At 45.7% G+C, this 27,715-nt stretch overlaps 1 long non-coding RNA gene across 1 annotated transcript; it reads right to left on the reverse strand.

Moving 5' to 3' along the window:
• LOC142018726 (uncharacterized) lies at positions 1 to 27,715 on the reverse strand. The gene is made up of 3 exons (XR_012646907.1): positions 27,601 to 27,715; positions 6,102 to 6,262; positions 1 to 136 (listed from the first exon to the last, which is right to left on the reverse strand). It is a non-coding gene; the product is annotated as an uncharacterized LOC142018726 (long non-coding RNA).

Genomic DNA, 27,715 nt, shown 5'->3' on the forward strand with positions numbered 1-27,715 from the left:
CTGTGTAAATTCTTCAACAGCTGCAGCAGAAAAAGGGAGGCAAGAAGCAATGCCTTTGCAAGGGTGACTCCATTTCAGGAAGACTGAGCCATAAGCAACAGAGACGACCATTGGGAGATGATTCTCATCCTGCACTCTGTATTTAAAACAAAGCGGAAATGTAGACCACCATCAGCTTTGATTTTTCCAGCATATGAGAGAGTAGAATTATTTCCTGAGCATCTATGCATCTTCATTATAATTACACCATGTTTAGATGTAAAACAGAGTGAGGAAGTGCTGTCACTCTGTTAAAGTTCCATCCACATTCCCAGTTTTGTCCAAAAAAATGCATCTACCTCCAGCACAGTGGTTCCCAACCTTTCCAAGATGGGGACCCATTTTGGCAATTCAGGAAGACTTTGTGACCTAAGGCAATTCAAAAGTGGGGTGTGGGGACAGGTTCTCCCTTGGGAAAAACTTAAACCCCTCTCAGCCCCAAACTGCCCCCCCCTGCTGCTCCTTTGTCAGGCTGCCACTGCATCCTCTGCATGCCCCACACCCCATCCCAGCCCTCCTACTCCCTTCCCCCACCTGCAGCATGAGGCGTTCCCTGCCATTAAACCATTTATATTGGGTTCCATTTCAGCATGACAGGGCAGGGACTGGGAGCTGGAGGAGTGAGCAGCAGCGGAGAGAGCCACAAATGGCTCCTTACAGAGCTACACGAGGCTTGGAGCCACCTAGCTGATGACCCTTAGAAAATCTATGGTGACCATGTTTGGTCATGACCCATAGGTTGGGAATCCCTGCTCTAGCAGAAACTCCCCCCCTCAACTCTCCACCTAAAAATACCATTTTGTCAAAACAAACATTTCAAAATATTACCCATTTTGACAAAAGCAGTGTTGTGACACAGTTGGGGGAGCTCACCCTGCATGCAGGATGGGTGCACCTTCCTCCCTTCAGAAGCATGTGGGTAATTTTCAGCTCTCTTCTCCCCAAATCATGTCTATAGGGCTGCCTACAGGCAGGCGCTCCATGGCCTGCTGTCCCAAAGTCAGTAAACTCACCTCAATCAGTAGGACAGTGCAGCTCAATGGTCAGAGTCAGTAAACTTGCCCAACTGTCAAGGCATTGAGGCCCACTGCCTAAAGTCAGTGTACTCACCCCACTACACAGGGCAATGTGGCCTACTGGTCAGTAAGTTCACAGTACAGTAGGGATACCCAGTTAGATGCAGAAGATATGGGGAATCCAGGCCTACCCTTTTCCATTGGGCACAGCCCAGGGTCCTAATACTGGCTGTAGCTTTAGCCACTGAGTCAGCAGGGAAAGCTCTAACCAAAACACACTGACTTCCATCATTGACTCACTCACCAGTTAGCCATCACCTTCTCCCAGGGCTGCTTCCATCCACCAGCTGCATTGCCAGTCTCCATTTCTCCCCCCTGGTCTGGAGCTCATCCACTCCTGAGTATGTCCAGTCCCCATGGGGCCTCCTGGAATCTCTCACTGCCAGCTTCAGTTGTGATGCAGCAGGAGTCTCATTCTGGCTTTCCTGCAGCATGCAGTGCACAGCCTCTCCCTCTGGCCATCAGCCCCAACTGAGCTAAGATATGTGCTTTTATACCTGACCAGCTAGAGCATGCCCAATAAGGTGGTAGGGGTGTGGCTTTCTCAGCCCTCAATGCAGAGTTAACTCCCTCCTGTCCTGTGTGGAAGAAGTGTGCCCTATCACATCTGTCAAGAGCGCTAACAGAATGACTAGTCTATAGGCTGACTCAGGCAAAGCAAGGACTTGAAGCTATGTACCCCATGTCTCAGGCACATGCTTTAACTATTGTGGGCCACTTTTTTTTCTGCACAATAACTTTTTACCAGGACTGCATCACTTCAAAAACAAATGATAAAACCTTGATTTTTTTTCTGACAAAATGGCATTGTTTTCCCAATCTGCTTAGATTCTCCTAAAGTGATCAGTAGTAGTTAGCTAGATTGACAATTTAAATTATCCTTAGACTTCAGTATCATCAAATGGAAGGTAAGGTATTCACTAAAGCTATTGCTCCAGTTTAAATTCTGTGCCACCAGTTTAGGAGGCGTCTTTGCCTCCTATTTAGGGAATGTCTTCAAACCATGAGGACTATTTTTTTAAAAAATAAATATGTGAAACTCATGAAGGCTCACATTTTGGATTAACCAGCTAGAAAATTCCTGGTAGGATGAACCATGCAAAGCTACTCTTTTCAACATCAGCTCCTCCTGAGTTAAAAAGAGAATGTGATGGTGGAGGTGGATAATTGACTGAACCGGTGCCAAGGAAGATATAAATAGGAGCTGGGGAACCTTTTCTCCCAACACATAGGACTCCCACACTCACCTTATGCAAATGATTGGCTTTGGAGCAACAACTGTAAGAGCCCACATCAGCCTAACTGCATACAGAGAACTCGACCCACTCCTGCCCCAACTACCAAAATAAAGTTAACATATATGACAAAAATGTTGACAAACCCGGCTGGTGGTGAATCACAGTCCTGCAAGTGCTTAGGAATGCAGATAAGAATCTTCCTTGGCTGTGCAGAGTTGCAGGTGAAAAAGGCTAGAGTAATACCGCAGTTGTTACTGACACTTCAGCATCCCCACCCAGTGCTACTACAATGTGGTCTGCCCTAGCTGCTTTCCCTAGTTCTTTGGCTGATGCCAGTAGGAATTATACCTTCTTCCCCTTCCCTGTCTTTGGCTTTACCTCCAAAACCAGCAACAATGATTAGTTTTGTAACTGAAAGAAAAGCAAAGGCAGGATGGAAATAGGGAAGAAGCACCAAAAATAAATCTCTTTGTTTTGGGCATTTCTGGATTAACCGGTGTTCATACGTCCTCCCATCCCTTTTATCAGTTTTCCATAGTGAAGTGAGAGACCTGTTCCCATTCAGGCATTGAAGCAGCTCTTGGAATGCTACCACGGTCCCCAGACCACCTTCTTTGACTTTTACCTGCTGCCTACTCTGACTCGCTCAGTTATCAGTTTTGCTTGTGGAGACCAGTTCTGATAAACTGCCTCATTCAGCAATAAATGCTTCTGGTACACACTAACAAAAATAGCTGATTCATGGCTCTTTGTGATTAGGTACAGAGTCAGAAATATTTCACTCTGGACCCATCAGGATAATACATGAGCAGTACACCAGGGAGTTGGATTACACTGAGGGCCCATCGGCTTGGCTCCCCACAACTGTCACTGGTTCACTGTTCTTGACTAGTGAGAGCTGAAGGAAGCAACACAGAGGGCTGAAAGAGACCTCAGGCGATCATCAAATCCAGCTCTGAAAGGCAATATAAGTGCTTTTTTAAACGGGCTACTTGGATCTGAACCAAGGACCAGTTGAGCATCAGTCAAACACTCTACCACCCCCAGACAATGCTTGGTGCTATTTTTTTCTTTTCTTTTCTTTCTTTTTTCAAAAAATACAGAACTGGCCAGCTTGCTTAGGAAGGACAGGAGGGGGGAAAAGGGAAGAGTGTTACCTTAGCTGCGTCTACACGTGCACGCTACTTCGAAGTAGCGGCAGTAACTTCGAAATAGCGCCCGTCACGTCTACATGTGTTGGGCGCTATTTCGAAGTTGAAATCGATGTTAGGCGGCGAGACGTCGAAGTCGCTAACCCCATGAGGGGATGGGAATAGCGCCCTACTTCGACGTTCAACATCGAAGTAGGGACGTGTAGACGATCCGCGTCCCGCAACATCGAAATAGCGGGGTCCTCCATGGCGGCCATCAGCTGGGGGGTTGAGAGATACTCTCTCTCCAGCCCTTGCGGGGCTCTGTGGTCACCGTGGGCAGCAGCCCTTAGCCCAGAGCTTCTGGCTGCTGCTGCTGCAGCTGGGGGTCTGTGCTGCATATACAGGGTCTGCAACTAGTTGTTGGCTCTGTGTATCTTGCACTGTTTAATGAAAGTGTGTCTGGGAGGGGCCCTTTAAGGGAGCGACTTGCTGTTGAGTCCGCCCCGTGACCCTGTCTGCAGCTGTGCCTGGCTCCCTTATTTCGATGTGTGCTACTTTGGCGTGTAGACGTTCCCTCGCTGTGCCTATTTCGATGTTGGGCTGAGCAACGTCGAAGTTGAACATCGACGTTGCCAGCCCTGGAGGACGTGTAGACGTTATTCATCGAAATAGCCTATTTCGATGTCGCAACATCGAAATAAGCTATTTCGAAGTTGGGTGCACGTGTAGACGTAGCCCTTATGTATTAAAAATGTATACACGTGGACTGAGGTTGAGATGAAAATAGGATAGACTTTTGAAAGTCTCTGCACAAGGGCAAAAGTAGTGAAAAACAAGGATGAGGTCATGGTAGGGGCTGCTATGTGTGATATAACCAGGAAGGTCAGGTGGTTGTGGCTTTCTTTAAACAACTAATAAAATCATACAAAGCATGAGACTTGGTGGTGATGGGGGACTTCCAACTACTTGAACATCTGTTTGGAAATAAGACAGCAGGCACAGATTACCCAGCAAATTCCTGGAATGTATTGAAGACCATTTATTATTTCAGAAGGTGGAGAAAGCTACTAGGGGTGAGGCTGTTCTAGATTTCATTTTGACAAATAGGGAGGAAAAGGTTGAGAATTTGAAAGTGGAAGGCAGCTTAGGTGAAAGTGATCATGAAATGATAAAGTTCCTCATTCTGAGGAAAGGTAGGAAAGAGACCAGAAAAATAAAGACGATCGTTTTCAAGAAGGCAAACTCAGGGAGTGGGTAGGTAAGATGCCATCTGAAGCAAAAAAAAAAAAGAGGAAAAACAATTGAAGACAATTGGCACTTTTTATAAGAGACATTACTAAGGACACAAGAGAAAACCTTTTCATGTAGGAAAGAGAGGAAGTACACTCATCCCTCGTTAAACAGTACTTTATTTATGAGTACTCACTTAAACGAGAGGTACGTATACTGACCTTTTGTTCACTTGATGAGTGAACTCACCCCACTAATACAAGACTTATCCCCTACCCACGGCTCCAACCCACCACAGCCTGACCCCCTGCTGGCCCCACAGACCCAAACCATGGCAACTTAAACCCCTCCGCCGACCCCCGCGCACCTGAAATGCCGTAACCTACCCCCCCGCCAACCCCCGCACACCCAAACTGCCAAAACCCAAACCCCCTGCCAGCCCCTGCACATCCGAACTGCTGCAACTTAAATCCCCCTGCTGGGTCCCGCATGCCCGAACCGCTGCAACTTAACACCACCACCAGCCCCTGTGCACCCAAACTGTTGAAACTTAAATCCCCCACTGTCCCACGCACACGAACTGCTGCAGCCTAGCCCCTCTGGCCCCTCAGACCAAAACTGTTGCAGACTTAGCCACCACCCCCACCCCTGCTGGCCTCACAGACCCAACCTGCAGCAGCCTGAACCGAACCCCACCCCACTCCACCCCAACGCACCACCATTCTTTAACCCTCCCTCTCACTCATGTCCTCAAACTTTCCCCAGCCTTTAACCCCCCCACAACCCCAGGTTCACTCACCTTTCAAAAGCAGTGCCATCTGCAGCCACTCCGAGCACTTGGAACCAATCAGAGACTGTTACACATATTTTAATAGGAATTTAGTGTCCCTCCTAGGAGTTTTCGCCTATGAGCAAAACATTAGGAGCCTAATGTGCTCGTATAGTGAGGGATGAGTGTACAGCAAGAGAACACCATGGGTTAATCAGGAGATCTTGAATGATCTAAACTTAAAGGAGTCCTACAAAAAGTGGAAACTAGGTTAAAAGTATACAAGATGAATATAAACAAATAATGCATGTATGTAGGGGAAAAATTAGAAGGCCAAGACACAAAATGAGCTTGAACTAGCAAGAGACATAAAAGGGTGATAGGAAAACATACTATAAATACATTAGAAGCAGGAGGAAGACCAAGGACAGAATAGGCCCATTACTTAATGAAGAGAGAAAGCAGAAGATGTGCATATGTCAGAGGTGACTAATAACTTTGTTTCAGTTTTTATCAAGGCGTTTGGTGGAGATTGAATACATACGCATTGTCACTGGCATTCCCTAAATTAAGTTCAGAAGCCAAAATAGGATAAAAACAGTTAAATATTACTTACAAGTTAGATGTCCTCAAGTCACCTGCACCTGATGGAATACCTCTTAGAATACTCATGCAGCTGATTGAGTAGATATCTGAGCCATCAGCTATTATCTCTGAAAAGTCAGGGCATCAGGGGAAATTCCAGTTGCTCGACAAGGACATATATGGCGCCCCCATCTACAAAGAAGTTAAATAATGACAAAACAGGGAATTAGAGCCCAGTCAACTTAACCTCTATGCCAGAAAAGATAATGGAGCAAATAATGAAGGAATCCATTTGCAATCATCTAGAAGATAAGGTAATAAGTAACAGTCAGCATGAATGTGTGCACAGAACAAATAACATCAAATCAATCTGATAGCTTTTTGGACAGGGTAACAAGTCTTGTGGATAAAGGGGGAAGCAGTAGATGTGGTATATCTAGACTTCAGCAAGGCACTTGACACAGTCTCATACGAATTCTTGGATCTGCACTTGAAATATTATTCTCCACCTGGGACAGCTAAATATGCAGACATTCATCTTACTCTCAGGGATACAACTTTTCTAATTTGTACCTGTCAGCTTGATTGCTCGTTAAAGGATAACACAACAACTGGCCTTTTGTCTTTCCTGCTAAATTGTTACAAAGGATTATAGTCTCACTTGCCAATTATTCCTCCATATCCAAATACATTAAGGCTGTGTCTACACTAGCCCCCTCCTTTCAGAGGGGGCATGTTAATGAAGCAGTTCAGAAAATGCTAATGAGGCGCTGACATGAATATGCAGCACAGCACTAGCATAATGGTGGTCATGAGCAATTTGGAATTGCTGCTTTTGGAAGACTGCTGCCCGTGTAGATGGGGGGCCTTTTGAAAAGACCCCCCCCCAACTTTGAAAGCCCCTTCTTCCTATTTGGCTTTAGGAAGAAAGGGTTTTTGAAGTTGGGAGGGTCCTTTTGAAAGACCACTGCCTACATGGGCAGCAGCATTCTGAAAGTGGCACTTTCAAATCACGTGTGGCTGCCATTATGCTAATGAGGTACTGCATATTCATGCCAGCACCTCATTAGCATCTCCCAAACTGCCTCGTTAACATGCCTCCTCTGAAAAGAGGGGGTTAGTGTAGACGCAGCCTAAGTTTTACTGACCCTGTTGCAGGTACTTACTTTCCAGCTGAGAAAGACAATTCAAGGCTTTGTCTGACATAGGCAAACTGTGACGGGTAGTTTGATTCGTGCTAACAATTTGGAAGCCATCAAGGTTGTAGGTTTTCCTTAGATTAACTTTAACACTCAATGTTCTAGCAAAACAGGAAACAAAATGTGTGGCCCTATAAAGAAAGGATGGAAAGGTACACAATAACCTGAAATCCTACATTCAGCTCTGGATGAGCCGTCTCAGAAGGATCTGGCATAAACTAGATGGCATTCACAGATGGGTGAGAAAAGTGATTAAGACTATTCATGTTAAAGATGAAACCAATGAAAAGAGACATGATAAAGCTGTACAAAATTATGACCGGCACTGATAAGATAGATCAGGGATTTCTATTCACCTTCTTTCATATTACAAGAACAAGGGCCCATACAATGCAATTACAAGATAGCAGTTTGTAACTGATAAAAACACATCCTTTCTCCATGCAATGCAGTATTAGCCTGTAGAGCTGTTGTCACAGAATGTCTTCGAGCTCATGGGTCTAAGTTCCAACTGGCCTAAATTTCCTTAGCTCCACCGGAGAGACAAATTAAACTAACATTTCATCTGACAATTTCGAGCAACTCAGAATCAGAGTTTAGCCAGATGAGAAGAGATTAAATCGATATTTATACCACTAACAAGAAAATCCAAAGATTAAGCATCAAGAGTTTTAGGAGAGATTTAAGTCCTCATACTTTAAGCCATAATAAGTCAACCTCTTGTTGTTGTGGGCAGAGGAGGAAACATTCTCCGAGGGCAGGTTAGCCTACTGCAGGTTTTCTTGTACCTTCCTCTGAAGCAGCTGATCTTGCTCCTGGTGATGCCAGGAGTGTGAATGGGATGGCACACTGGTCTAATCCAGTATGACATTTATGTTCCACTATCATCTCCTTTTCATTGATAACAAAAACACAGACAGACATTTTTGAACTTTTGTTCCTGAGTTTGGACACCCAAGTCTGAAAATGCTCCTGTTTGCCTGATGAATGTATGCAATTATATTCATATTTAGTTATAACACTCTTTATGCTTGATCTAGATTTACACATAAACCCAAAGTTGTATTTGGGAGCATTAAAATATAACAATATTCTGAGAGCAACTTTGATAAATTTCTCACCTGGGAAGAGAAAAGCAGAATTCATAAACTAAATGGAGATAACTCCAAGCTCTTGGCTGAATATATGCAAGAATACTTCCTCATTCTCAAAGGCAACTGCCTGCCAAATATCCTGCTCTCTTCTCCTTGTGCCGGACTATGGAAGTGGCTGTACTCACTGCCATAGCTCCCATAGCATCAGAGCATTGCAGGGCTCTTCCTCATCATCATCCATTATTGACCCCTCTGACCCTACAATGGCTTGTTGACTTAGGTCTTTTGTGGGCCAGCCCTCCTTCCAGGTCTCCTGGTTCCAGTTCTCTGGACAGTTTCCCTGGAGTCCTCCCTTGCTAGCAGATTTCCCCACTGCTTGCCCTCCCCTGGAACTCTGCAGGCTTCTCCCTGGGACCTCCCTACTTCTGACAGGCCCTAGCTGCAGGTCGCCCACCTGCTCCATGGTGCTCCCTTAGCCTGTCTTCACCAGGCCCTTCCCAGACAGAGAAAAAACAGGGAAGTTCTCTTTCTTCTCTCTCCCCCACCATGAATTTTTCACAGCTGGGAACACTAAATGTTGAATGATAAGAATCAACTGCTTCATCCCCTGCAAGGCTGAGCAGATTCCCCTTGAAGGACCAGACAGAAAGATAGATATGACCAATAGTTAGCCTATCTATTTTAGAGTGTATCTGTCTGTGCGACATATCTTTAAGAACTCCTCTTAAAATGTAAGAGCTATGACCATGACATTTGGTATGCAGGTTCCTTTTACCCTAACTTAACCCAAGGTCACGGTTTGCTGTTCCTGGTACATGAGAAGAGCTGGGACAGGGCTGTCTTCCAGAACATGGAAATGGAGGGGCACCTGGAAGGGGAGCAGATCACTGAAGCCTTCCCTCCCCCAGACAGCCTGCAGACCAAAGGAGGCTGCTGCAGGAGGGACAGCCCCCAACGCCTGCACCCCACAGACATCCAGCAGACAAGTGGGACATGGGTGGAGGCAGCTGGAGAAGGGGAAGCCCCCTGAAGCCTGGCCCCACCCAGATAACCTGCAAACCATCTGGGGGCAGCTGGAGAGGGGATAGCTCCCCAGATCCTTGATTCTCCTCCCACTCCAACAGGCTTCAGTTTTCAGGGGGCCAGCTAGAGGGGAGGCAGCCCCCAGACAGCCTGCAAGCCATGGGAATAGGTGCTGGAGGGCAGGGCTGCCCCCACCTCCTGAACCTGGCTCCCCACCCAGACAGCCAGCAGGCTTCAGAGGAGCTGGTGGAGGAGGGCAGTTGCCGGAGCCTGGTCCCTCCCCAAACAGCCAGCAGACCACAGAGGGGCCACTGGAGGGTGAGACCGCCCCCAGAAGCTGACTCCCCACCCAGACAGACTGAGTGGAGGGGGAGCCAGCTGGAAGCTAGGGGCAGCTCCCAGATCCTGAACCCCTTGCAGGCTAAATGTGGACCACTGGGGGGCAGGGCAGCCCCCAGAGCCTCACCCCCCACTTCAAGAGGCAACAGACTGTGGATGGAGGTGTCTCCTGAAGGGAGGGGCAGCCCTCAGAACCTGGTGCCCCCCGACAACCTTTAGGCTGCAGGGGGCAATGGAGGCAGGAGGCAGTCTTGGGAGCCTGGCACCTCCACCAGACTGCAGGACGGAGGGGGCTGCTGGAGGCAGCTCTCAATGTACCACCCGCTAGACCAGTGCAGGGCCAGAGTAGGGGCCAGCTCGAGGGAGCAGAATGGGATGGCCACTACCCCCAAGCGAAGAACCCCAGAAGAGCTGCAGACCTGGGTGGCAGCAGCAGGCAGAGTGCAGCCCCCCCCACCCCGACACTCTGCAGGCTGGGGGAGGCAGCTGGTGGCTGGGGCTGGCTTGCAGAATCCCAGCCCCCACCCGACAAGGAAGCAGTCCTGGATCCCTCCCTCCCAGGAGGAGTCATGGGCCAGGAGTGCAGCCCCAGGCCCCACAGGAGGAGCCGCTGGCCAGGGAATGCTGCTCTGGTCCACTGGGAGGAGCTGCCACTGGAGCAGTGCCACATTCAGCTCCACTGGTGACTCCTGGTAAGCGCCCCCCTCCACACACACACCTCCCAGTCCCGTGACCCTTGCCCTAACTTCTGCATCCCCACCTTTGACCTCCACCATCCCTCTCCCCAACCTCACTCCAGCCTTCTTTTTTAATTTGTTTTTGAAAAATACCATCACTGGGGGAAAAACTTACATTTTTCATTTATTTTCAAAAATTGCTCCAGTTAAAGACCCGAGCAACACTGGGTACATCTGCTAGTATAAAAATAATCACTCTCCCCCACAGTAACCACATACATTTTCTGTATTACATTAGGGGCCAGTACCCTCCAGAGGTATGCAAATGTGAACTTTATCACCTATAGCCTCACCCCTATGAAAAGGATCAGAACTCCTTCGTCTTCCACAAACTGGTTTCTTTCCTCCTATAACTATCTTTTCAGCTGCTAAATTACACTCATGCTGACTTACTGGTAAGTAATTTACACCACTATTTATGTCCTTTCTTAATTTGGCTCAAGCAAAATTCCTCCAAGTGGTGGCATACTGTGCTAGACAGAGATTTGCTGGCCCTGGCCAGATGGTAGAAATTCTGTTTTGCAATTACTCTGTAGCAAAAAGGAAAAAAATGAATCAACTTTGGAATATTGGAAGTAATCTCTCATCAGCTGAATCTAGATGCAGAGTTAGAAAGTCACTGACTTTTCTTTGCAGTCAATCAACTTTCAATAGTTACATCTTAGATATAAACTTTATGTCAGTAATATGAATCCACCTGAATATTCCACAGCTCTGACAAATGTTTATCGTTACTATGAGAACTAAATACATATTAAACATTTCTGGCAGCTTCTCTGTAAATTTCCAGGATGGCGCTTAACCTTTTATTACTACCGAGATAAAAAAGAGCCATGTGTTTGTTTGTGCGTGACTGTTAAGAGTAGAAGGCAATGAAAGCTCACCCACTGAACTCGGTGGGATGCACCACAGTCACTTGCTGTGGGTCATAAGGAGCCTAGGCCTGCACTAAGCGTTTCAAAGTGGAACTGGGCTGCCCACGAGTGGTCTCCGTCTCTCATCCTTCATGACCGTTTCATTCGCTGGTGCAGAAAGCTGTAATGAATGGGTTAACAAAGATGCAGCACTTGGTGTAGTGCCTGTGAAAACCCCTTGAAGGCCAAGCTGACCACAGCTCAGTGCCGAGCCTGTGCACCAGTACAAACAGTGACTTGCTAACATCACTGCGGACTGAAGCAAAAAGCAGCTGCTTCATCAAAGTCCATAACCAGCTAGCAGGCCAGGCAGCCCCAGTCTGAACGTAGAGTATGCCTTCACCTAGCTCAGGTGCCTGCAGGAGCTAAGCAATGCTGCCTAGCTCTACCCCAATAATGGATTACTCTTCGCCCAAGCCCTACCTTTTTGACTTGTCTAGATGGGTCAGTCCTACCAGAGTTTAACTCCTGCCTGCCCAGCTCTCAGGATAGGGTGACCCCAAAGCTCTGTGGCAAATACTGGATACCAGCCTCTGGGGATGGGGGTGGGGCTGTTGTGCCATGTCAGGGCTCCTTGGCGATGGGGGCTGCTCCTCCAGGGTGAGGGATGGGGGATCTGCAGCCTCCAATGGGGAAGCACCAGGGATGAAGGGGAGTGGAGGATGGAGGCTCCAGAACCCCTGGTGAGGGTGTTCCAAAACCTCCTGGTAGGGGTTGAGGAGTGAAGCAGGAGCTGCCTGGGAGGCCAGAAAACAAGGCAGCCAGCCCATGGAGGGCTTCCTGGCAGCAGGAGCTGCCTCCCTTCAGTGTAGGGCACCAAGGAACGAGGCAGCCACCCCATTTGCAGCAGAAGCTGCTGCCACAAGATGCAGAGCTCCTGGGAACAGGGCAGCCACCCAGTGGAGGAGCTCTCTGACAAGTGAGGCTGTGACCCCAAGACACTCACCAGGTGCCAGGAAACAGGAGCCCTGCAAAATATGGGACAATCTGTCTATTTAAAAAAAAAGAGGGGACACCTGTGAGACAACTTAAATAAGGCACTGCCCTGGTAAAGACAGGATGTATGGTCACCCTATCTCAGGATCATAGGCAGTCTCAAGCCTTTTCAGGAGGTCAAAGTGCAGCCACTGCTATGACGAAACTAACAAGTCCCATCTACCTCTCATTAGAAACTGAGAAAATTCTTTTCCAGAATTGCAGGTGCCAGACCAGCAATGTGGAACTCAGATAACTTAACAACACACGTGAAACCAATTGCATTTCTCCAAGTCAAGGGGTTCCAGGACACGAAGAGGGAAAAAGAGTAGAGTTGACTTGACATTCAATAAAGACAAAGTAGTTGAGGTACTATCTTTTACTGGACAATTGCTACTGGTGAAACAGCCAAGCTTTTTTGTGGCCCTGAAGAAGAGCTGTGTCTAAACTTAAAAGCTGTCTCTTCCCCCAGAAGTTTCTCCAACAGATGTCACCTCACCCGTCTAATATCCTGAGACCAATACCTCTACCAAAACTTGACAAGTCACATTTAAATTCAAAAAGGAGCTGAAATCCTAATTCCTCCCTTTTCAGCTGTAACGTCTTTGTCCCTAGGCTTCACATTTAATCTGTCATCTATCGTGCTCATCTTCAGCTGTGTAAGCTCCCCGCGGTTTACAAATGCTCAGGTTCTCACGTTCCACCCCAATCATAGTGCAGTCCTGCTCCGAAAAATCACTCCCCTCAGCACGTACGCAGCAGGCCTCTCCCCTCTGTTCCAAAGCACAGGGAGAAACTGAGGTTGCATGAATAAACCTCCTTCTGGCTCCGCTCAGCGTGAGCAGTATTTCCATCACCAGTTGGCTTCTTACTGTGCTGCACACAGTGAGGGTGAAGGGGAAGAGGAGACAGACAGTGATTGTCAGCACTGTGAGGGCTGTCCACTAGAAAGTTCAGCTCACCCTGCCCTATCCTATTCTTGAGCTGCGGAGTGAGGAAGGACATCAGTGATGGCTTGTTTCACTGCCCTTCCTCTCCTGAGGAACCCAAGAAGCTCCTCATTTGGCCCTCCAGTCCCTTGTTTCTGGTGTGGTGCAGAGCCCAGCAGTATGCCTCATTTCTCCCCAACAGGAGAGCTTGGGGAGGTCTGAGAGAGGTCAGGCTCAGCACGAGGAAGGAAAGCACTACAAGTATTTTAACTTTTTTGTTTAGAAAGAGAGGGGGCAAAGAAACAGACAGTGGGTGTTATGAAGAAAAATAAAGGCGGCTTGCAGAAAAGGGAGGAAAATCACTGCCTTCTTCAAAAAAGGGAATGATCCATTAGCTGAGGTGCTAATTAGGATAACCTGGCTCAATTCCTAGGCCCAGCTCATACTTCCTGTGGGATGCAGGACACATCATTTGGGCCCAGATCCGCAATGATATTTAGGCTTCTCAGTTCCACAGGGCCTTTGTCTTGCTTCCATAACTCACCTGTAAAATAGGAATAATAGCACTCCTTCACCTTACGGTGGTGTTGTAAAGAGAAATGGCAGGAAGAGAAGTGACAAATGCGAGCTCCAGAAGGTGTAGCTGCAGATCCTGCACTTGGAGGGAATAGTGTTTTTGGTCCATCTGTTGTTTATTCTCCCTGAGGTTGTGTGAGTTGATTGTGGGTCCCTGAAATAGTCCAGGTGACACAGATCTGGGTTTGTGTGTGTTTTGGTGAGGGCTTTGTGCAGTCCGGGAAGATAACTGGCCCACCTAACCACCTTAACACCCGACCTACATACCCCTGCCTACCTCTAATTGCATGGAATGGCAGTGGGCTGGGGAGGAGAGGGAACCACCTTTTTCAAAAGTTTGTCTTGATTCAAAATTTATCATTTTTTTCCATTTGCACAGTGCCCTACTGGGTCAACCTTAGTAACATCTTCAGTTCACAAATATGTTGTCTGTCAATGCATACGCATCAGGATTGTAATTTTTCCCTCAACTGGCAAATTGGCTTTAATCACAGAGAATTCGACAAACGTTTTAAACTATTAAATTTTTAATTCTCTTTTATGTAGTTTGTTTGAGAGATTCCTTCACCTCCATCAGTGTTTAACAGGAATTCAAATTCCGTTTCAAGTAAGTTCAAACACTCCTACTTTCTATATAAACGTGTTTTCGTTCTTAAAATAATCTTTTAAAATGTAATTTAAAAGAGGGTTCTTCAAATGCAAGATGGCATTGTCCTTCCTTCCTAAGCATTTGGGGAGAGATGGTTCTGCTTGTTTTTTTTAGTAGTTTAGTAAGGAATCAGCGTAAAAACTAATCAATTCTGTAACACAAAATATCCTATTTTGAGACAGACTGGTTTCTAACATAATCACTGGATTCCTTGCTGGTACATGAAGCTCCATATTTACATAGCTGTGATGTTAGGAATTTCCTATACTCATCCCTCGCTATATAAGCACAATTGGTTCCCAAATTTCTGCTTGAAGGCGAAAACTCATAAGAGTGACACTAAATTCCCATTAAAATACATGTAAAAGTCTTCAGTTTGTTCCAAGTGCTTGTGACTGGACATACACCAGTTGAGTTTAGGTACTTTTCTGATGTATTTGAATAGTTTGGCACCAGAAATAGGATGTAGTATATGTATGTAGAGCAGGGATTCCCAGCCTATGGGTCAGGACCCAAATATGGGTCACCATTAGATTTGTTAGGTCGCCAGCTGGGCAGTTCCGAGCTGCATGTGGCTGTTAAAGAAGCCATTTGCAGTTTCTTACAACTGCTGCCTCAGGCAGATATCTACCACTAAAGATAGTAATTACCTTATGCGGAAGTGCTGAAAGCTTGAGTTATTTGGTTTTAATGACTGTTACCTACTGGGAGCTGGAGGGCTGGGGGAGCCACCCAGCCTAGCAGCCCCAGTGAAGAGGCTGCAGGACGACGTGGAGTGTCTAAGTCTGGGGCCATTTAGGGCTGTGGTGGGGCGGGGGGGCAGAATCTAAGGCTGGGGGCCGTTTAGGGATGGGGGGGTTCTAAGACTGGGGGGAGTTTCGGGCTGCAGGAGGGTGGGTCTCCTCACTCCCCAGCCAGGGACCCTGCAGCTTGATTATATTAGCGGGGGAAGTTCACTCATTTCATGAACACAGGTGGGTACATGTGTCCCTCGTTTTAGGGAGTACTCGTAAGTAAAGTACTCTTTAAATGAGGGGTGGGTGCACATTAGAAATATACTATTCGAAAGAATCTGGTGCCATATTCAAACCTTTAAGGTTTGCATCATTGAGCAGAAACCGGAGTTAGACTGGGATGGGATATAATTTTTGCAGAGTTTTGGTACATTGGTCACAGGCCACACTTTTCGGTTACATTAATGGAAGAGATGTGGGGTCTGGGTGTAGCTGGGTGCAGGAGGCCATTCTGACCTGGGGCAGTACTGTAGAAGGGGGTGCAGGATCTGGGAGGAAGTCTGGGCTGTAACTTGGGGTGGGGGTCCAGGTGTGGAAGGAGGTGCAAGTTGCAGGTTCTGGCCCTGGGTCAGAAGCGTTTACTATAGGCCGCTCCCAGCCAGCAGGCAGGCAGGCAGGCTGCTTGCATGCCATGGTGGCCCTGGGCTGCTCACTGGGGCAAACACCTCTTGGGTTGGGGGGCAGGGGTGGTGGGTCTCCACATGCTGTCTGTGTACACAAGTACCGTCCCCGCAGCTCTCCTTGTCTCATGCTATGTTTCTGGGAACAGCGCGCTACTTTTCCACATGCCTCCTTACCCATGGCATCTGCTTTGCCCTCACCTCATGGCTTGCATGCATTACACTGCCCAGGTGCAAGTGCTTCCTGAACCTCCTGGGAACCTAGAGTTCAATCCCTGAAACACAGACAGCTACTGACCCTACTCTATCCCGCAGCTCCTCTTATCTAGGTCTGCCTGACCTGGATTGGTTGTTCTCTGCAGCTCCCCCAATTGGCTGTGCCTCACACAGACTCTCTGGGATGCTTGGAGCACTCTTTTCCGCAGCTTCCTACTGAGGTTAACCCTTTCAAAACCTGTGGGAAGCAGATACTCCATCACTATATAGGGCACCTACATATTTTATGAGTGATAGTGTCATCTCCTTTGACACTTTGAGAGCCTGTCACTATCTGAAAGAAAGCAAAAGCATCCTGGACTTTCTTTAATTAAGCCTGATATTTCATTCAATAAAACCCGTAACTAAAACCAGAAGTATGTGACATTCTGCAAATGGGCTTTTGCCCAAGATAGCTTATGTCCAAACAAACGTGTTAGTCTTTAAGGAGCCACAGGATTCCTCACAGTTTTAGCACTCGTAGCTGCAAATTTTGAACCAAACTACCACAACTTTCTTACAGTTCAACTAATGTTGTCATGGGATGTAGGCACAGAGAAATAGTGAGTAGGAGCAAGGAGGTGATATCACCTCTGTAAAGGGACTCGAATGCTCCCTACAGTTCTGACGTCTATATTATTAAACAGCAACTAAGGGTCCTGTGGCACCTTATAGACTAACAGAAAAGTTTTGAGCATGATCTTTCGTGAGCACAGACTCACTTCATCAGATATTATATTATTAAACGGATATTGAAAGAAACTTGAAAGGGTTTAAAAAAATGCGTCACAAAAATGGTTTGAGGGCTGAAGAAAAGGTCTGAGCAGTTGAGTCAATAAATTGTATTATGATAAGAAACCCAGATGCTTTCTCTATTTAGTATATAGCGCGTATGATGAAAGCCATTAGATTTTGTGGCCTCATGATGGAAATACGTAACAGGGCAGATTTCCAGTGTATGAATGCCAGAAGATGGGTCACAATATTGTACAGTATCTGTTTCCCTCCAATATTGTATCTACATGGCATTTCAAGACATCAAGTAGATTATCTGATTTATGCCACAGTGAGATTTTAATATTATATATCCAACACTTGCTGAAAGGCTTTAAATAGTGTCCATTTTTTTGAAGGGATGGTATATTATACATCCTTTGGATCCATTTCTAAATCACAGTGGGGTTGGCACTTTTATGTGAAGTCTTGAATAGTTTGCTTGCAAAAGGTCAGCTTACATGAGCTAACAGGCACAGAAGCTTAACTCACTAGCCATTCTTCTCCTCAGGCCCAGATTACTTTGATTAACTCTATCTGCTCGCCAGCACACGGTGGGTAACCTCGCAGAACTACTTCAGTTTAGACTCTGGAAGGGCCAGATTTTCAAAGGTCTGTAGACAGCCTTCTAGAGGGAATTAAAAGTACCTACAAACCAATTCCCACTGAAATCACCCCCCCCCCCCAAAAATCTCAAAATTTTGAGTTACCAAATCCATTTTAGTTTTATTTTCCATTTAATTTGTTTGGATTTTCTTGTCAGAAAGCCTTCTCAACCGCCTCTGCTCTTTTGTTAAAAGTGGATACATTTCCTATGAAAGTTTCTGGTTTTACCAAAAACTAATTCATTTTTGGAGGGGGCTCTTACAACTTTGATGAGCCCAAATGTGTGGTTCTCTACCCAGTGTATTTCTAGATTAGCACAGATGATGGTAGCAAGGTCTGCCTCCAAAAGAAAAGGTCATACTCTCTGTCAGCTACAGATGAACATCCAGGAGCAGTCTCAGCACTAATAAAATCTCAGTTTGAGAACATGTGTATGAAATGTTAGATTCTCCCTTTCAATCCAGTGTGAGCAGATAATTAATTATTAATAATTGATTCTAATAATTCTGAGAACAGCATCAGGCATCATGATTAAGAAGCTTCTTTATCTTTGTCTATAACAGTCACAATTTAGAAGTAAGCCTGGATGTCATCTTTTAGCTCAGTTTCAAATCTGACACAAGATATGATTGGCAGCATCGGAGACAGAAGCATCTGATCCGCACTGACCATCTAGTAAAGGACTCAGTCCTGTGAAGTGAGGTCCTGTTAGCATCCCAAATCAATGCCTACATTTGTAATGAGTGCTATAATGGGGGACTAAGGTAAAACCAAGCAATGGAGATGGGGACATAGTGAATTTTCACATAGCCAATTTTAGTAATAAATGGGAAATTCTGAGTTGAGCCTGAAAATGGGACAAAGGTGAAGTCATACAGAGGAAATAGCGAATGTTCAAAGATTCATGTTATGTCAAGAATTATGAGAGACACTTAAAAAACCTGGAAGAAAGGAAGAAAAGGAGAGAAAGGATGGAAGAAAGAGTGTAGAAAACACTATGAAGGTAAAGAAAGAGGCATCAAAAGATACACCACACCAGTGGAAGGAATATTGCAAAAGATAAACTAAGAAAAATGTCAAGCTACAAGAAAGAAGAGGTCAGTAATGGAGCCTGTTAGAGATAACACCAATATTTGTTTTTCTTTTCTATATTTGATTGAAATAAAAATGAATTTCAGTATCTATCTCAGTATTCACAATGGAGGATTACAAGTGACAAAAAGAGATAAGACATACCATAAGAAGACTTAAATGTCCCTATTTGTTTGTTTGTTTTTTCTCCTTGAGTTTAAGATTCTCATCTGTAGGGATTTCCTGTTATTGTGAATATTTGCAGTATGGATGTAGCCTCCCTGTTTTACTAGATTGTCTTTTTATGAGGTTGTTATGGAATTTGTGATAGTCTAGTTCTAGCAACTGTCAGAATGTACGGTTTTTAAAAGACCTTATATATTTAAGAGCCATGCACACCTATAAATATTTAACTCATTTCCTCAGTTTTACAAAAGTGTACCTTATTAAAAATGTATCCCTTATGTGAACACAAGATAGCAGACACATTTTTAGCTCCTTTTACCAAAGTTCAAAAATATGGCAATGTTCATGAAAACCAAGCAATTCCCACTCAGGAAAATATATGAGAAAATAAGTTGGCTTCTCAGTTCCAGGAAAGAGTTTTGGTCTATACAGTTATATCTAGGTTGCAGGGTTTTGTTGCCAGAAGCTTTTAATTGGAAGATATCTTCCAGCAAAATTTTTATCAACAGATTAGTTCCTGATGCCAAAGTGCATCAAAAGAGCGATCCACTCTCCTGACAGACTTCAATGTTGGGTGGACAGGCCTGGCACAAGACGCCCACATGTCGCTCAACTCCAGCCTGTGCTAGAGGCAGGCACATTTGTCTCCTGCCATGAGCTAGCAGTTGAGGATGTGCAGATGCCAGTATGCATCATGGGGAATGTGGCCACCCCTCGTGCAGTGGTTGGTGAAGCCATATACAGGACAGCTGGATCCCAGCAGGCAATAATTCAATGAGCATCTCAGCCATGCCAAGATGCAAGTCAAATGTGCCTTCAGCCACCTCAAGGCATGGTTCAGGTGCCTGCTGACCCACCTCAATGTGGGGAAGCACAACATCCCTGAGCTCGTTGCAACTTCTTGTATTCTGCACAACACTCTAGAGGGGAAGGGGGACGCCTTCCTCCTGGGGTGTGGGGCAAACACCAGCCATGAGGGGTAAGCCTACAAGCAGCTGAGCACAGCCATCATTCGCCAGGTCCACTGGGACAGGGTGCGGATCCGGGAGGCCCTGAGGGAGAACTTCTCCCAAGGGCCCCAGCAACCTTCCCAGGGCCCCCCATTCAGATGCCTCAGGCCCACAGCCCTAACTTGTCCCCAGTACAACTTCTCTCTTTGCCCCTTCACTCCTCCCCAACCCCTGAATAATAAAGCCACTTGTTTGTGCGTCAAATGAAAAACTTGTTTATTGGACTATATACAACATGTGGGTGAAGGGTGCCTGGGACTGTGGAGTGATGCGGGGCTTGGGACATGGGGTGGGGATCCTGGGAACATGAGGGGGAGGGCAGCCATGAACCCAGGGAGGATCAGGACCCCAAACAGCACCAGCTGCTGGATCCCCTCCCACCATGCATTCCATACCCCTGTCAGGGCTGCTGGGTGCTGGGAACAAGGTGAGGTATGGATGAGGAGGGGATGGGCAGGGGATGGGTTGGTGGAGGAGATGCAGGGGTCAGGAGGGGTAGTGGGTGTGGACAGTAGCATGGCCATCACCCAGGGGAGCAGGTGGGGATCCAGGGCACATATGGGAGCACAGGAGGGTGTGGGGCTGCAGGGAGAGCTGCAAGCAGTTTCAGCAGCACATCCCACCACACCATGGTAACAGCATTGCAGAAGGACATGAGCTGATCCTACACCCATGACTGCCAAGCTACAGCTATGTGGATGCAGTAAGCCAGCATCTGCTGGATCTCTTTCGGCACTGCCAAGTGTTGCCGCATAATGTCTTCATGGACTCTGGCTCCCTTCTTACAGCTCCGGGGGCAGTGTGGTGGTGACGTCTGGGTGGCTCAGCCTTGGGTCAGTGCTGGTCCAGATGTACAGAACACAAGGATGGAGAGCTGGTCAGTCATACATGCAGAGACATTCCCTGAGGCCACACATCCCATCACTAGTAGCGACCAACACCCCTTGGGGCAGGGGAAGGGGATGTCCTGGGAGCAAAGCCATGTATGGCCTGCACAGCAGGCCCTGCCACACATGGCCTCTGAGGTGCCTACAGGACTGTGCTGCTTGCTGCCGCACCCTCAGCCAATGGGCTAACAGCCAAGGGGGATGTCTGGCCACAAAGGGGTCCCCTCATGGGTGGCAGAGGTGCCGGGTGCAGCCTGGCCCTCTGTGGAGCCCATCATGCACCTGTGACTCACAACATTGCCCACAAGGGATCCACTGCAAAGGCCCCAGCCCTGGCCCAGTGCCCTGGCGGGGCCTCGCCATGGGGGCTCTGGCTCTGGCCCCCAGCTCCATACTCCAGAGAAGCCCCTGAGGCAGGACTGGCATGCGTGCTGGAGGTTGCCGACCCCTGGTGTAGCAGCATTACTAACACTTCCACTGTTTATTAGGCTGTTAGCTATAATTTACCCCTAAATGTCTTCTAAATAACAGCACAGAACACTGAAAGCCAGGACTCTGGCTGGAAACAAACTTTATGGAAACGTGGGAAGCTTGGCCACACTCATGATACATGGTAGTCTGGCTAACTAAAATCATGCTGGGTTAAATTAAACTAAAATCACTCGATGTTACTGAATGAGAGAGTTCCAGATTACAGAAACAACAAGAAGTCCTGTGGCGCCTTACAGACTAACAGATATTTTGGAGCACAAGCTTTTGTGGGCAAAGACCCGCTTCATCAAATGCATGAACCGGATCTTTGCCCATGAAAGCTTATGCTTCAAAATATCTGTTAATCTATAAGGTGCCACAGGACTTCTTCTTGTTTTTGAGGATATAGACTAACACGGCTACCTCTCTGATACTTGTCACCGGATTACAGAGGTTCAGCCTGTATATGTATTGCAAATTAAAATCAGCAATCTTCTACAATAAGCAATATTCTGCTTCCTTTCATAAGACATTAAGAACAAAGGGAGCCTGACTTACCCAATATGTTTTACATCAGAAAGTCTTTGGAACTATGGGGAATAAAGAAGTAAAATAACATAAATTGAAAGGTCAAGAAAGGAAACTGTCCTGTGGATTCCTGGTCCAGAGCCCTTTATAGCCAATGGGAGACCTTCCAGGGGCATTAATGTGGCTTTGAATCGTGTGCAAAGTGAGTCTGGATTGGCAGATTATATCATCAGTAGCATAGAAATAACAAAACAGTGGAATTGGACTGCTCATGACTCCCAAGCTGCTACCAGAGATCATATACCTGCAATTTATCCACCATCACAAATGCTATTGGTAAAACACATTAAGAATCTGGTGCAGGGACAGTTTAAGAATCTCTGAGGATATATTAATTCCCATTTGATTTTAGGAACTCTATACTGTAATGGTTGGCTCTCTGTATAACCTTATAACATACCCAATGTTCCCTCTATTTTTTCCATTCATGTGTGCAACAAATTTTGTTAAATGCACTGAGGCATGAGCAGATGTGCACCACCAGCAGAAATACATGCTGCCTGCTGTGGGAGGCTGTGGATGCTCTGTTAATTAGCTGGGCAGCATCTGAATTTCTCCTCGGGTGACTGGTTGCCCAAGCATTCAGCTTACAGGGAACACTGATTATACCTCTTGCATTGACCAGCGGGAGTTGTTAAGGACCATCAACAACTGAACAACATCAAACAATGAGCTGATTAATGCCCAGGGGATCTTGTTCTTCCAAGGAGGATGATAACCAAGCAATGAGGGGTGGCAAAGGACTCAAAGTCACTGAGGTGCTCACCTGACAACAGTGACTGCAATGTTATAAAAAGGACTCGCCATTGTAAGGCACAGAGGCAGGTATTTGAGTGGCAGTTTTGTTATTCTTCTGTCGACCTGTCTCTCTCTTCTAATACATAAAAGCCAAGTATTTGCATGTGCAGAAATTCCTTTGCAGCATCTCTGTGTTAGCCATTCTCATTGTCACATATTCTCCAAAGAGGGAATAAGTAAACCACAGGGTCCACAGCTTCAGTGGCATTCTGAGAGCGTGCAATAGCTATGCGGGAGGCTTAGGGTTAGCTGGCACAATTTCCAGGTCCTCGGCAAATGGACAACAGCATACGCACGCGCAATTGCCAAGGTGGGACCCAACATGGGGTCTGTGCCTGGAGCATGTGCAGTGGTATTGGAAATGGTGTCTTTGAGGGCTGAGCTTCTAGACTGACAAGTGGGGTGCACAGGATACTCAAACGCCTGCTCTGTGCATGCTATGGAACGAGACTCCAAATAATACAGACCTAAACACTGGGGGACCTCTGGTCACCAGATGATCCTAGAGCCCCAGAGCCAGGGAGATAGTGCTTAAGAGCTGCCAAGCCCCAGAAAGACCAAAGCATATGAAATTCCAAGATGTTAGCACCAGGCGAGTGTCTACTAGGGGTATAACAGGCAAAAACTCCAGAAAACCACGACTTAAAAAAAAAAGACAAACAAACCAGACCCAAACATCTAAGGACAACAATCCCTATCAACCTGGAATCTAGACCTAATTTCTTCATTAATTCCCTTCACAAAACACATACCACAATCCTGAGGGAAAATATATAGGCGTAACATCCAAATGAAGTCAAGTAAGGCATTCAGGAAGCAGTAGACTGTGTTTCATCTTGGGATAGTTGAGCTAGTTTAGATACAGTAAAACTGTTTATCAAAAACTCAGTTGGAACTGGAAGCTAAGCCTTTTTTGAGGTCAGAGAAGTTCAAGTATGCTATTTTAAGCCACATACTGGATTTGGAAGATGCTGAAAGCAGATATGCAAAATATTTCTAAGAAGACTGTTCTGATTGTAGTTCTATCTTCATCAAAGGCTGAACATTTTGTGACAAAAATTTAAGCTTGAAAGAGTTCCACCCTAAATTGCTAAGACAGGAACTTTGGATAACCTCCAATGCCCTTTCAAAACTTTCTGTGGCATTTGTAAGTCTCTGCACTTCAAGGCTCAGCCACACTTAAATGCAAACCCTGAACAACCTATGGCCCTAAAAGTTCCCCTGTCTTCACTGAGGTGTACAAAAGTGATACTAGAAGCTCCAAGGAAATGTTTCCAAACGCTCTTTCAGCTTTAAAAAAAATCAGAGTACAGACAAAGTAGATCAGGAAAAAACAGTGTTGCTGTGAACATCCTGATCTTCAATTTTCATAGCTGAAAGAGACATATTTGAGACAAACCTCATTGGAAAACAAAAGGCTTTGCAATTCCATAAAAACCCTATAGTCATATTGAAATAAACTCACAGAAAACAAAGTTATCAGTGGTCAATAAATAAAGACTGCTGGTATTCTGCAGAAGCTTTTGAAAAATGCAGTCTTTTAATGTGTGTTGATTTTGCTGCTCATAAAAAAGTTGTCAAACGGAAAATCCTGATCAAAGAAATCTCCTCCTTATCCAAAGACATAGTTTCCTCAAATTGTATTGCCAGTATACCATATTTATCCTGATACTGATGAAAATCCTTAGTAACTCACATCCGGTTTTCCAACTTTCAGTAAGGTTAGATTTTCAAGAGCACTCCGCTCCCATTTAGGAACCAAATAAGGGGATAGATTTTCAAAAAGTGACTGCTGGGTACACTCCTGTAAGCTGTGTCCTACAGCTCTAATATAAATCCTAACATTTCACATACTAAACAAAAATCACTACTTTTTTACAATATTGTTCACAGTTTCCTGCCTTTCTTGCAATAATAATACTTTACACAGAAGCTGCATAAGTATTCCTGAGCAATATAGCATGCATTGAAGTATTTCTAACTTGGTGACTAAGTTTAATGTTAGACATTTCTTTTTGGTTTTATACCCACAGCATGTACTGAACTCTAAAGTAGCTATCCCTCTTAAATCTAGAGGTTAAGCAAACACATCATTACATGTGGATAACCCCGCGCTACTTTGAAAGTTATCTAAATAATAAATTGACCTTTTGGTTTTGAGTACATCATGAATATCATTATGCAGGGACTTCTTTTTCTATTTCTGATGAGCACGTAGAATCACAGACTCCTAAGCTGGGTCTACACTACAAAATTCTGTCTACAGAAGTCACTCTTGACAGTGTTGCTAACAGAACATCTGTCTACAGAACACACCCACACCTTATACAGGCTCTCCCTGCCAATGCCCTCTGATAACAGAGACTGCCCAGCTTTTTGTAGATAGAACAGCCAACTAGAAGCTCTGCAAACAGGGCTGCTAGGTGGACTGGAAGCCTGATCTGTCAACAGAGGACCCCTCCCCACCCCAGAGGCTATGTCTACACTAGAAGCATCTGTCGATAGACATCACTGTCGACAGGGAAATCTTGACAGAACCTCTGCCAACAGATTTCATCCACACACTTGTTCTGTTAACAGAGAACTGCCAGACTGCACTGCCCTCTGGTGCCGGAAAGCAGAATGGCAGTTCTGCATAGAGGGCAGCCCGGCAACCAGAAACCTCTATGTCGACAGAAGTGTCTACTCTGCACCGCTGTTGACAGTACTCTGACGACAGGTTGTTATCCCTCAAATTTTTGAGGCATAGTTCTGTCGAGGCAAATGCAGAGTTCTGTCAACAAAACTCTCCAGTGTAGACCCAGCTAGAAAGTGTACACTATTTTTTTGTCTATGGAATCTGTCTACAGAGGCGCTATGCCTCAAACTTTCAGGACATAATTCTGCAGGAAAAAAAAAGGTTGTGTTCTGTCGACAGATTCTAGACAAAACTCATTTGTGGCGTGGAAGCTCCCTAGTTGTGTCGACAAAACGCCTCTTCTGTAGACAAAACTCTAGAACACTGGAACAGGAAAGAACCTCAGCAGGTTATCAAGTCCAGTCCCCTGCATTCATAGCAGCGCCAAGCAGCCCTGACAGAGATGTTTGTTTTACCTTAACTTAAAAATCTCCAGTGATGGAGATTCCACAACCTTCCTAGGCAATGCATTCCAGTGCTTACCCAGCCTGACAGTTAGGAAGTTCATCCTAATACCCATTATAAACCTACCATGCTGCAATGCAAGCCCATTGCTTCTTAGCCTATCAGGAGAGGACATAGAAGTACGTGGATGCTTCCTGTTAGGACCAAGACAAGCAGAGCCAATCTATCCCCGTGGTCCAAACCTCCAGTGCCTGGAAAAAGTGGCAGTTCTGAAAGGCATCAGGATCCTAAAGTGATATTGACACACACTTAAAAAAATATTTCAGAGAGAAGACTATCCTAACACACCAAGCAACCTTCTTCTTCCTTTGAGTGCTATCAACTATTTGCCAAGCTGTTCAGCTCTGATTTACACAGAGCAACCTTCTGCAACTGTGTCTTGCTTTGTCCTGTATGGCCCAGACAGCAACACTCTTCTTCCTTCCATTGATCTTCTGTAGGGTTGGACTCTACAAGGAGAAGAAAGGAAGCTGGGAGGGAAAGGAAGTCTCACCTGCACTGGGCCAAGCTGGATACAGTGTGGAGAGCCTGCACAAAGTCACCCCCAGGCATGGTGGAGATGAAAAAAAAAAAATCAAATGCAGCCTGGGGCAGTACTGGGTGTCCTGGGGAAGCCTCTTTCCCACCTTTACATGAAGATCTGAAGGGAAGCTATAGCCAGAACAGATTTTGGTAGCAGCTCCACTGGAGAAATGCTCCTGCTATGTTCAGACCCAAAAGAGTACACCAGCCAACAGAATCCTTCCTCACAACCTACTGACTGGATTCTGATAAGAAATTATTTATATTATATTTATAAAAGGAAAGGGGGAACATATCCCATGTTATTCCCTGTCTTTCTTTTGGACTGTAAACAATTCAAGCCATTGGCTGTTTATATAATACAGTCAGAACACATGCCTGGCATTTCATAATAACTAAACATTCATAAACAAACATTTCATATGGCCTGTACTCCTTCAATAGCCATACTTCAGAGGCACTATTTATTCTGACAACGATATCTTTGCACTCATTTGGGAAACTTTTATTGTCAAAACACTCCACTCAAAATTCTCTCACATTTGCTCAGACTATATATCTATTAAGTGGAACAATTTTGTGCTTTTCCCTCTGCAAAGGGGATTGTTTAAGAGATCTATTTGTAATTATACAAGAAACTTCAGCATGAGATTATACAGTGAAATCTAATCATGCTCTGTAAACTCTTGTAACATAACCAAATTCAAATCAATACAATGACAAGTTTGATAAGGAAATTAAAATGCCCCCCATATGTCCTCGGATCTCTCTTTCAAATGCTGTCTGCACATCCGACATCTGAAAGACAGCTATATAGATCTCACTAGTAGTGGGGATTAGAGCAGCGACTGTATGTCAAACATCGTGTAATACTAATGTAACCCCTTTTCTCTCCTTGGGTTACTAGGGAGCAGACTGCACTCAATTGAGTATCAATGCACCTGAGAGGTTCAATATTAAAGGAGATCCTGAGTGTCCCAGTGGTGATATTGGATAGTAGGGAATCCCCTTTCCACACCTGATTTCTAAAGCTCTGTAAAATGGTGGTGCCTCTACCTGGCTGGCCCCTGTTCACACTTAATGGTGTGCCTTTGGAAACCTCCATGAAACTTATTTCAACTACAATCTGGATTTAACTCCCAAACAGCATAACTAGCATATGTCTAATAGACCACATAAGAATCAGCACACACACCTTTATTTGACAACTTAAGGACACAGGGTTATAGACTAAACGTGAATGAAATCAATTAACAACATACACAGAAATAAATGAAACAAAACTGGCAGGTACACTGCCCTCAGTTCTCCACACACACACACCCCGCCCCCAAGGAGTGTACACTCTTTAATTAGCAAAGTTCTGGTTACTTGCTTGCAGTGGCATGCATCTGTTGTTCACAGGCTTGCACGCAGCTTGGTCAGGGTTCTGTGTGTCAGTCCAAGCAAGGCTACCAACTGAACAGGGCCTCTGCCCTGGAGCCGG

This window comes from Carettochelys insculpta, chromosome 10 (assembly GCF_033958435.1).
Source record: "Carettochelys insculpta isolate YL-2023 chromosome 10, ASM3395843v1, whole genome shotgun sequence".
NCBI lineage: Eukaryota > Metazoa > Chordata > Testudines > Carettochelyidae > Carettochelys > Carettochelys insculpta.